Source organism: Protomyctophum bolini (genome assembly GCF_963924005.1).
Source record: "Protomyctophum bolini genome assembly, chromosome: 13".
Classification (NCBI taxonomy): Eukaryota; Metazoa; Chordata; class Actinopteri; order Myctophiformes; family Myctophidae; genus Protomyctophum; species Protomyctophum bolini.
The window spans coordinates 33,326,305-33,336,216 of NC_137874.1; the positions used below are offsets into that span (position 1 = coordinate 33,326,305).

Genomic DNA, 9,912 nt, shown 5'->3' on the forward strand with positions numbered 1-9,912 from the left:
GCAGTAGCAGTAGTATTAGCAGTAGTAGCAGTAGTAGCAGTAGTATTAGCAGTAGTATTAGTATTAGCAGTAGTATTAGCAGTAGCAGTAGCAGTAGTATTAGCAGTAGTATTTGTACAGTAGTTGTGTTTGTAGTCATATAAGTACAAGGATCGGCAGTGTGACTGCCATTAAATGGGGGTCCGTAGACTAATGCATGTCAAACTGGGGGTCCTTGACATGAAAAGGTTTTGGAACCACTAAACTAGAGAACACAGAACTGTAGCTCGCCCTATACAGTATCTCGTCTCGTCTCCGGAGGCTGCATGGCGCGCTTCCCTGAATCGACGGCGATGGGTGCGGGCGGCGCGCCGTGAATGTGGCGGTATGTGTGTGTGGTCAGAGACTCAGGTTTCCTTTTCTGGGTCATAACGGAGCACCCCCCCCCACCCCCGTGAAACTCTGCCTTTGTTTGGGTTTTCTTTTCGCTCGCGACAAAAGGAGAGGCTCGTATCGACATCACAGGATCACGTCTCGACAAAGCATCGAGCTTGCGTATAACAGCCATGTGAACAAGAGCACCAAAACACTGGAAGACAACCACAGCGCAAGAAGATAGCCCCACATATACAGCTTCAACGGTGCTCACAGTGTCACCCTTGTACTTCATTACTTCAGATGGCACAGAGGGGTAGGCAACCTTAGGCACGGGTGTCAACATTGGCACAGTGAAGGGTGATCACTCACTGGCACACTGATAAAAGTGTGAGAGAGAGGATTTTTATTTTTTAAAATAACATTAAATTAAGCTCTCTCAAATGCATGCACATATCCTGCACACAATTCTACATTCATTCAAACTGAAGTACTGCAGGGGAGGGAGTCTGGGAGATACAGTAGGTGGGTTATTTTATTTTTTCCTTTTAAATGTTTTATCCCACAATTTTGTAACCCATTTTTTCACCCAGTGTCAATTATCTAATGTAATCCCTACACTTCCTCTGCCAACCTGGGGGGGGCAGCGGACTGACCTCATGCTTCCCTCTATGCATGAAGAGTCCAATCTGCTTCTTTTCACCTGACAGGGGGGAGTTTCCCTGGTTGGACGTAGCGTGTGGAAGGAACACGTTATTCCGACCAGTTCCTTTCCCCTCCATCAGGCGCCCCGGCTAGCCAGGAGGAGGCAGTTTAGAGACCAGGATTACGGCATGTTTTTGTGAGGGTACCTACCCTAGGGGACACGGGGAGAACATGCAAACTCCACACAGAAAGGCAACCCCGCCTCGGGTATGGGCACTGATGACGCGGAGGAGAGAACACGCCCCCGGCGCCCACAGCGGGAATCGAACCCAGGACCTGTGAGACGTCAGAACTACCGACTGTGGTTATTTCTAATGATCATTACAATGTCCTGATGTGAAAGAAAATAGTCCAGAAGAAAGAAAGAAATGCTATATTTATGGACAATCAACATCTGTTGGAATTTTATTTTGATGTGGTGTCATAATTCAACATAATGTTGAAATGGCACATCAAGAAAATAAAAACACGGCACTTAACTTAACGTAGCCTGCCGCCCAACCGATGCCAGATCTTTGGGTCAGACGCCGACTCCAATATTGAAACAACAGCAGCCAATGTCTCGACAATATTCCAAGGGAAATGTCACAATCTTTTTTTAAATGGCAGATCAACAAGCTTGTCACATCGCAACAAATCCTGTATGTACATTAATAAAATTAAATACTTGAATTACAATGCATTCATTTGGGGGTCCTTGACATGAACATATATATAGAGAATCACTGCTACAGTATTATGTAACAACGGTCTGTTTATGGTGGGTTTAACATCTTATTTTCATCCACACATGTTGTTCTGTCTGATTGGATTGATTATCAGAAATAGTATACTATAGGCAGTAAATCAATGCCAAATAAAATACAATAAAACTGTATGACTGTTTGTCCCATTGTGGTTGGTTGGTGAGGTCAAACAGACTGGATTTGAAGGGGCTGAAATGAAACTAAAGCCGACATTGAGAGGATTACCAGGACTTTGAAGGATATGTTGGCAATTTGGGGATTTTTTTAGTACCCTGGTATCTCGCTCTGCCTCTTGGTTTCAATGAGAACTACATGAAAAGAAGAAAGAAAGAATGAAAGAAAACACCTATATGAAAGACTATATGAAGACTATGTTTTCTGACAGATGGCTAAATCATAATAAGCTCTATCACTGCTGTTACGCTCCATTGTGTGTGTGTGTGTGTGTGTGTGTGTGTGTGTGTGTGTGTGTGTGTGTGTGTGTGTGTGTGTGTGTGTGTGTGTGTGTGTGTGTGTGTGTGACTGTGTGTGTGTGTGTGTGTGTGTGTGTGGACCCCGTGTGAGCATTGTTGTTCTAAATTAACTGTCAGCCTCAGCCGGTTGTTTGTGGAAAAGAGAACATTTCCAAGAGAATAGAGTCCTATCTCCTATACGCCCATAGATGAGTCGAGTTCAGTTAACCACCACTTGAAGGAAGACCGCAGTAGCAGGCGAATGAATAAATAAAGACACACACACAGAAACAATCCAACAGAACGTAAAAAAAGTGTTATTTTGTGTCCTTTGCAGGGCTGCCTTCTCAAAACAAAATGGGCAAAAACAAAGGAGATTTACGGGCGCCAGGGTGGCACAGCCGTGGTAACGTATAGCTGACCACCACCACCACCACCACCTGGGGGTGTGGGGTTTCCAATCCATCGTGTCTATACGAACACAAGGAGGGTGATATTGTTACTGCTTGTAATCCTACGGGCTGGGGGTGCACCTGTCAGCAGGGAGTGTTGGGTGGGAGGAACCTATACTCCCCCCCTGCTCTGCATCCTCCCAGTGGGGGCTCCTCACCGGGAGGTGAGTTCGTAAGATACAGCAGCAGTGTAGTGACAAAAACAGAAATGTGTGTGGGAAATAATTTGCTTAGAAATAAAAGAGAAGGGGAGAGATTTACGACAAAAATTGTGGAGAGAAAAAAGGGGCAAAAAGCTATGAAAATAAAAGAGAAATTGAGATATTTACAACACTTGAGAGGAGAACAGTATTCAGTTTGTTAAATGATCAGGATCTAAACTGTCATTCTGGCTAGCTGGCTTAGACTGTTGTTCTAAGAAACTCACTTCAAAAGGAAAGGTGTGCTCAACTCAAAGGGCAGTGTTGATTTTTGACAATACAAACTTTTTTGGAGACTTAAATAAATCATCACATGACAAACCTTCATGAGACGTCATACTATTACATCTGTCACTCTCAATATCGCACAGAGGAAGCAATTTGGTGGTGAAACACTTACAGCCCTATACTGTACTTTGTCGTACGGCAAATGTGAAGATATTGATAATGATACAAACATTAAAGTCCCTAGACTTGGCTGGCAAATGATTTATGTTATAAATGATCTAAACAAATCCCATAGACTTGGCTTCAATGTGACGTAATGTTCAAAAGCCGTGCATTGGAAGAAAGAATCCTCATATTTGTACTTCAAGTACAGTACTTGAGTAGGCTACACATACTTTCCACTACTGCTTGGAGTGAATGCCTCTGCTGTTATCTTCTAGTGGTTTCGCACGTAATCTGGGGAGAAAATATCCGATCGACAAGCTCATCATAGCGCGGAAAAGTAACTAGTATACAGCCCTGAGGGACTCCGGATGCGTTCAACAACGTATAGGGTTTAAGTGGTTTCAAAATGTGGCCTTGGCAAGGCCTTGTTGTGTTACAACAGTGTGCATCCATCTGCGTTCGTGACGGAATTAGCTGGAGACCGTGCAACTACAATGCAGATACTTATCCAGATAGAGATTTACAGTAAGTGGGAAGGGGAATAAATACTTGGCATCATATCGTCTCTGTCGGGCGGAAACTGTTACTTACTAATCTTACTAGTAAGTAACAGTTACTAATCTTACTAATCTTTCTTTTTTTTTTGGCAAAGGTAGCAGTAGTAATGTGACGCTGTACGTGCCTACGTGGTATGATAAAGTAGGGCGTTAAAATATGGATATAACTTAGGCTTCTGGCCGACAACAGCAACGGTATTCTACCTGAAACAGGTCTGTGTCTGATAACGACGAGGCCCCCCCATGTGGAACTTCATGTACTGTAGCAAGCCTCTGACGTCAGCCTGGGATGTACGTATGGGTGTATAACACTGTATACTGCATACTGTCGTACATTAACATGTAGCAAGCCTCTGACGTCAGCCTGACATGTACAGTATGGGTGTACACTGCATACTGTCGTACACGTACACTAAAGTTCATTGTTGATGGTGGGGTTTTTTTTAGCGAAGTTACTACCCAGCTGTGCCTCGCAGTACTTCTCTTACTTCTGTATTACCCTTTAACACATTTAGACCTGAAATTTAGAAAAACATTCTTCTAAATCATGACAATTTTCTGAAAAACCTCATGTTTTTATATGAGTGGTGCTCAATATTTCATGTCAAGGACCCCCAGAATTATTATGTATTTGGCCTCCGACCCCCATCTGAAAATATGTAGTTCCAGGGACCCGCCAGGCGAGAAGATTTGAGTTAAAAACGTTCGCTCTGAAAGAATATATATTCAAAGATTTGCGCCACATTCTCATTATTTTTCTCGTAAAGATCTGCTATTTTTCAATAGCTGAAGTATAACATAATGCTTAGTTAACTTAAAACACCAAAAAAGGGGTTCCCGCCCAAAATGGGTTAAGTGTACCATTACTGTTAACTGCTGTGCTGGCTCTGGTGACATGAATGTCTCCTGTGGGATCAATATAATGTCTATGCATTGTTCTATCCATCCATCCATCTATCTATACGGCTCACCTCGTACACAGCCGAGGCGTAAAAAGAAACATGCGTGTCCCCACCACCGCTAAAACCACGTCCTACACTGGAAATCCAAGCACCACCACCACCGCCCACTCAATTTGCCACCATTTTGCGCCCATACATACATACATACATAGCGCCACTTTGCTCATTTCGTTCTGTCCGGTTATTCTGGCGCCACTGTTGCCGTGCGTCGTGCTGGGGTTGTTGTCAGGGGGAAGGGGAGGGGTGGGGTGGGGCGGGGATGGGTGTGTGTGTGTGTGTGTGTGTGTGTGTTAATGTCAAGGTCTAAACCAAACGTCGGTTAATGTGAAGTGGCCTAGCAGACAGGAACAGATAGGGGCTGTGTGTGTGTGTGTGTGTGTGTGTGTGTGTGTGTGTGTGTGTGTGTGTGTGTTTGGGGGGGTAGGGGGGGGGAGGTGTTTGCCGTGCCGCTCGTCTCCCCGGGGCCGCAGAAATGGCTTCCAACAGATAATCAATCAACCGCGGCGGTTCCCTCCTCCTCCTCCTCCTCCTCCTCCTCCTCCCCCTCCCCTCTGAGGCCAGGCTGAGGGAGAGAAGGAGGAGGAGGAGGGGAGGGGAGGACAGGCGGAGCGGAGGGGAAATGGGAACGGTGCTCTGGAATTCATCTGGTGGACGCAGGGAGGCAGGCAGGCAGGCAGGCAGGCAGTGGCGGGCGGGGGAGGGAGGGAGGGAGGGAGGGAGGGAGGGAGATACAAACGCAAACACACGCCAACGTGTTGACTGATGTGTTAACGAGGGCAACCCGATACTATCCCTATCCCCGCAATCTATAAGGAGACGCTGGTACCGACGGAGCCGTCCCAGGCTGGCTGGCGGGTCTTGGGTTTCAGGCCAGACTAATTATAACTCCATAAACATGGGAAGTCGCTGAACCAACACCAGCAAGACACCTATGCGCCGTGGCCCAATTCCATACTTTACAGCTATATACAGTACGCTCCAAAAGGCTCTCGTCGCTGGCCGTTAATAGCTCTCTGCTGTACGTGGTGCATTGTGGGCTTCACCGGTAATAGTGTTCAATTACACCAAAATAACTGCACAGCATAAATACTCATATTGGGTTTTTTTCCCCCCACATGTGAATGCATGCACCGTACTACTTACTGAAAACAGTAGTAGTACAGTAAGCCGGGGAATGGGCAGAGGAGTCTGGTGTCTTGGCGTTTGTCTTTTGCTGTGTCTCTGCGTGGAGACTTGAAGTGACATCCCTGTTTTGGCTGACATCCAAGTGTGGTGCCGTCGGTGAATAAGGACTAAGGGGTCGTTAGTTACCACCACAGTGCAGTTTCATCACGTTCTGCACACAGTGTCTTTATCTTGAGCTATTTTAGATTGTTTGTGGTTTAAAACAGAGGCCCTCACGCATAAAAAAAAACATGATTAAAATTTGTGGCACATGACTCACGTGACTCAAATGTGGTCGTTTTTAGATTGTGTGCGGGGGAAACACAATGTTTAAACAAAGCAAAACGCTGAGTCCACACCGAACTATCTTTACAAAAAGCCGATCTACAAGCTCACAGTGTGATATGAGCTTGTAGTCCTGATGACCAGAATAGGGACGGTATAGCTATATAGCGTTAAAGCCAGGTGTGTAACTCTCTCCCCTCCAGACTTGGCTTCGTGGCTGTCGGCATGTCTCCAGGCTTTCCCTGAAATGATTTCACTTCAGTAATAATAACAATAATAACACTCTCTGAGACATCAAACCCGCCACCCTACGTCTGCCGCAGCAAAAAACCAAAAGCCCCACAATCGCAAAAGAGAGAGAGAGAGAGAGAGCTGAAGAAAACGTAGGGCCGAGGGAAGGAAGAGCAAAAAGAAAACATTTTGTCAGCAAAAAACACACAGTCCCATTCCCAATCCCGTGTGGAAAAAAACGGGCCGGCCCACATGCTGATTCAGACACTGTGTGTGTGTGTGTGTGTGTGTGTGTGTGTGTGTGTGTGTGTGTGTGTGTGTGTGTGTGTGTGGTGTGTGTGTGTGTGTGTGCGTGCGCACACTTCTAATTTTAGCCCTTCTCACATCCGTCTCCGTACTAGCCTTTATGCACATTCATAGGATTTTGCCAGCAAGTTGCCTTTGAAATTTCACTCTCTCTCACACACACACACACGCACACACCCACACACACAAGCACACACACACACACACACACACACACACACACCCCCGTGGCGCAGATTAGCAAAAGTCCCTTTTGAACATGCTGACGTGAGTTTCCACACACTTTCGAGCCGCGGCTCTCGCCTTCGTATCTGGCTGCGGGAGTTAACACAAATACACAAATACACAAAAAAAACAAGAAAAAGTGATTCTGTCTATATCTGCTCTCTAATGCGTCAAAGTAAAAAAGGGGGTTAGAACAAAACACTTGTGATATAAGGCCTGGTACAAATCCACAGGGGGCTTTTTGATTTGGCCGCGGACGCTCACAGACTACATTAGCATGTCCTTTGCTTGTGCTTAATGGAGATTCATGCTCGGAGCCGCGTCTACTAATTCAAACCCCCTGCGTAAAAGGGAGACGAACCGAGGGGGCCCTCGTTTGAAATATGGAAGCAGAGGACTCTTTTGTCTTGTGCTTTTAGCGGCGGGAGGGGAGGGGGTGGGGGGGAGAGACAGAGGAGAGAGTGAACAGGAGAGAGAGAGAGAGAGGGAGAGAGTGAACAGGAGAGAGAGAGAGAGAGAGAGAGGAGCACCTCAGTTCTCATTAGCTTAATAATGCATGAAATGCGCTAGGAGCCTCCAGACTGCGCGTGCAGAAGCGCTTTAAACTATTTATCATGGTCCCACAGGAGGCCGGGGTGGGTGCAGCCATTTTAACCAAACCTATCGCTCTTCAACCTGGTCCCTTTTCATTTGGCTCCGTTAATTATTCAAACCACATGTCAATCTGCCTCTCCTCTCCTCTCCCTCTCTCTCTCTGAAGCTATCTCATGTGCTCATCTCAGGCAGCGCGGACTCCACTCTCTATACAGGGCTGGGCCTGATGAGGGAAACCCTATTTATGTTTTGGCCGATAAGAGGCGAAATCAGACAGAACAAACACGTTAACATTTAAACCCTATATAAATATAAAAATATCTTGACCACTGTCCCCCAAGGTTCCGTACTTTGCCGACTTCCATTTCCCCCGAGCGTATACAGTACATCCAACGTCTTTGAAGAAAACTGTCCGTATTTTCCTTGTGTATCGGCTATATTTTGCAGAATGTTCGCTTAGAGCTCACATAATGTTTGCCTAGTGTACACTGACAATATACATATGAACAAGTATAGGGATTGTGTGGCTAAATAAACGGACAACTTGGTGTACTACTGTATTAGGAAACCAGAGCATGACGGCTGGGAAGGATTGGCTAAACTGAAGACGATAATAGAGAAACTACAGACCTGTTCTGTTGGGTATGGTTCTTTCTTAACACATAAGCTAGTATTTATTTGCCCTGAATGAGGGGAGTGATAAAAGAGGATGATACACCCTATCAGCCCTAGGGCTAATAACTGTGTTGACCAATCAGGGTCAAGCTGGCGCGCTGAACTGTCACTGTGAGTGACCTCACTGCGGAAGGAGGTCCGCAAAGACAAACATGGACAAAAATAAATAAACGACCACCAAACCTGGTTGCTGCCGGTCGTGTGTGTGTGTGTGTGTGTGTGTGTGTGTGTGTGGTAGAATTCACAGCTGAGGAAACACTGAGGTTTGTTCGTGTGCAAAGGAACCAAGTCACAGAGCGGAGAAACAGCAAGCGACCTTCCACGGTTCACAGAAATGGCTGCGTACCAACCAGAGCGTGGCCAGCCGGCGGCACCTGCCTGCCTGCAGACTCCCTCCCCACGCTGAGCGGAGGACCTGCAGCCTGCCTGCAGACTCCCTCCCCACGCTGAGCGGAGGACCTGCCTGCCTGCCTGCCGACTCCCTCCCCACGCTGAGCGGAGGACCTGCAGCCTGCCTGCCGACTCCCTCCCCACGCTGAGCGGAGGACCTGCAGCCTGCCTGCCGACTCCCTCCCCACGCTGAGCGGAGGACCTGCAGCCTGCCTGCAGACTCCCTCCCCACGCTGAGCGGAGGACCTGAAATACCTGATTCTATATCAGTGGTTCTCAAAATTTCATGTCAAGGACCCCAAAAATTATATGTAATTGGCCGCCGACCCCCATCTGAAAATATGTTGTTCCAGGGACCTCCCCCGGAAGCAAAGATTTGAGTTACTTTGGGCCACATTTTCACGATTTTTCAAAAAATAGCAGACCCACAAGCTTGTAGCGCGGCACTCAGTGCCCTCAAGGAACCCAGAGGGTCCCCGGACCACACTTTGAGAACCACTGCCCTAACACAACCAAAAGGTATTGAGCTGAACTCAAGCCTAGGACAGTATCAGTGCTGTTATACCGACTAGCACGACGCATGCACTGGGCTATTGAGACGGAACGGAGTTAGCGTTAGCATACAAAATGCCATCCAATCTTCTCTCCTACGTGTAATTTTCCTCTGTGATATGGGTTAGAACAGCGTTGCCTTATTTCCTCAGCGTCAGTACCAGCCCCGTGTGCCAACGTAAACCCCTGGCTATATGCGGCATTTCACGGGCCTCGTGAATCACCATAACGGGATTATATAACGCCCCCATGGTTTACTTTATGCTATCTCATTCTATTTGGGTAGAATTATTACAATGTGCTGCGCTGGACCCTCGCACAGCTAGCTCTCCATGCAGCGCGAGGGATAGTATAGAGTCCACATAGCTGGGATGGAAATAGATGCATGGGCTGTCTGCCTGCAGTGTTGCCCGATTCTGCGAGAGAAATGAGCCACTATGGTCTTTGAAAACCACCAAGCCCAAAAGAAAGCGACTGACACATGAGCACTTTAACACTTTAGTGAGCTTGTAGATCTGCTATTTTCAACAACAACAAAAAAATCTTGGTGGAAAAAGTGGAAAATGTGAAACACAAATCTGGCATAAAATGTTTTAAGATGGGGATATTATGGGGACAATTACATATTCATTTCCGGGTCCTTGAAAAGAAAAAAACACAACGCAAGCC

General features: G+C 46.7%; 1 protein-coding gene across 1 annotated transcript in view; it reads right to left on the reverse strand.

Moving 5' to 3' along the window:
- cux1a (cut-like homeobox 1a) overlaps positions 1-9,912 on the reverse strand; it is a 252,591-nt gene that overhangs the window by 199,905 nt on the left and 42,774 nt on the right.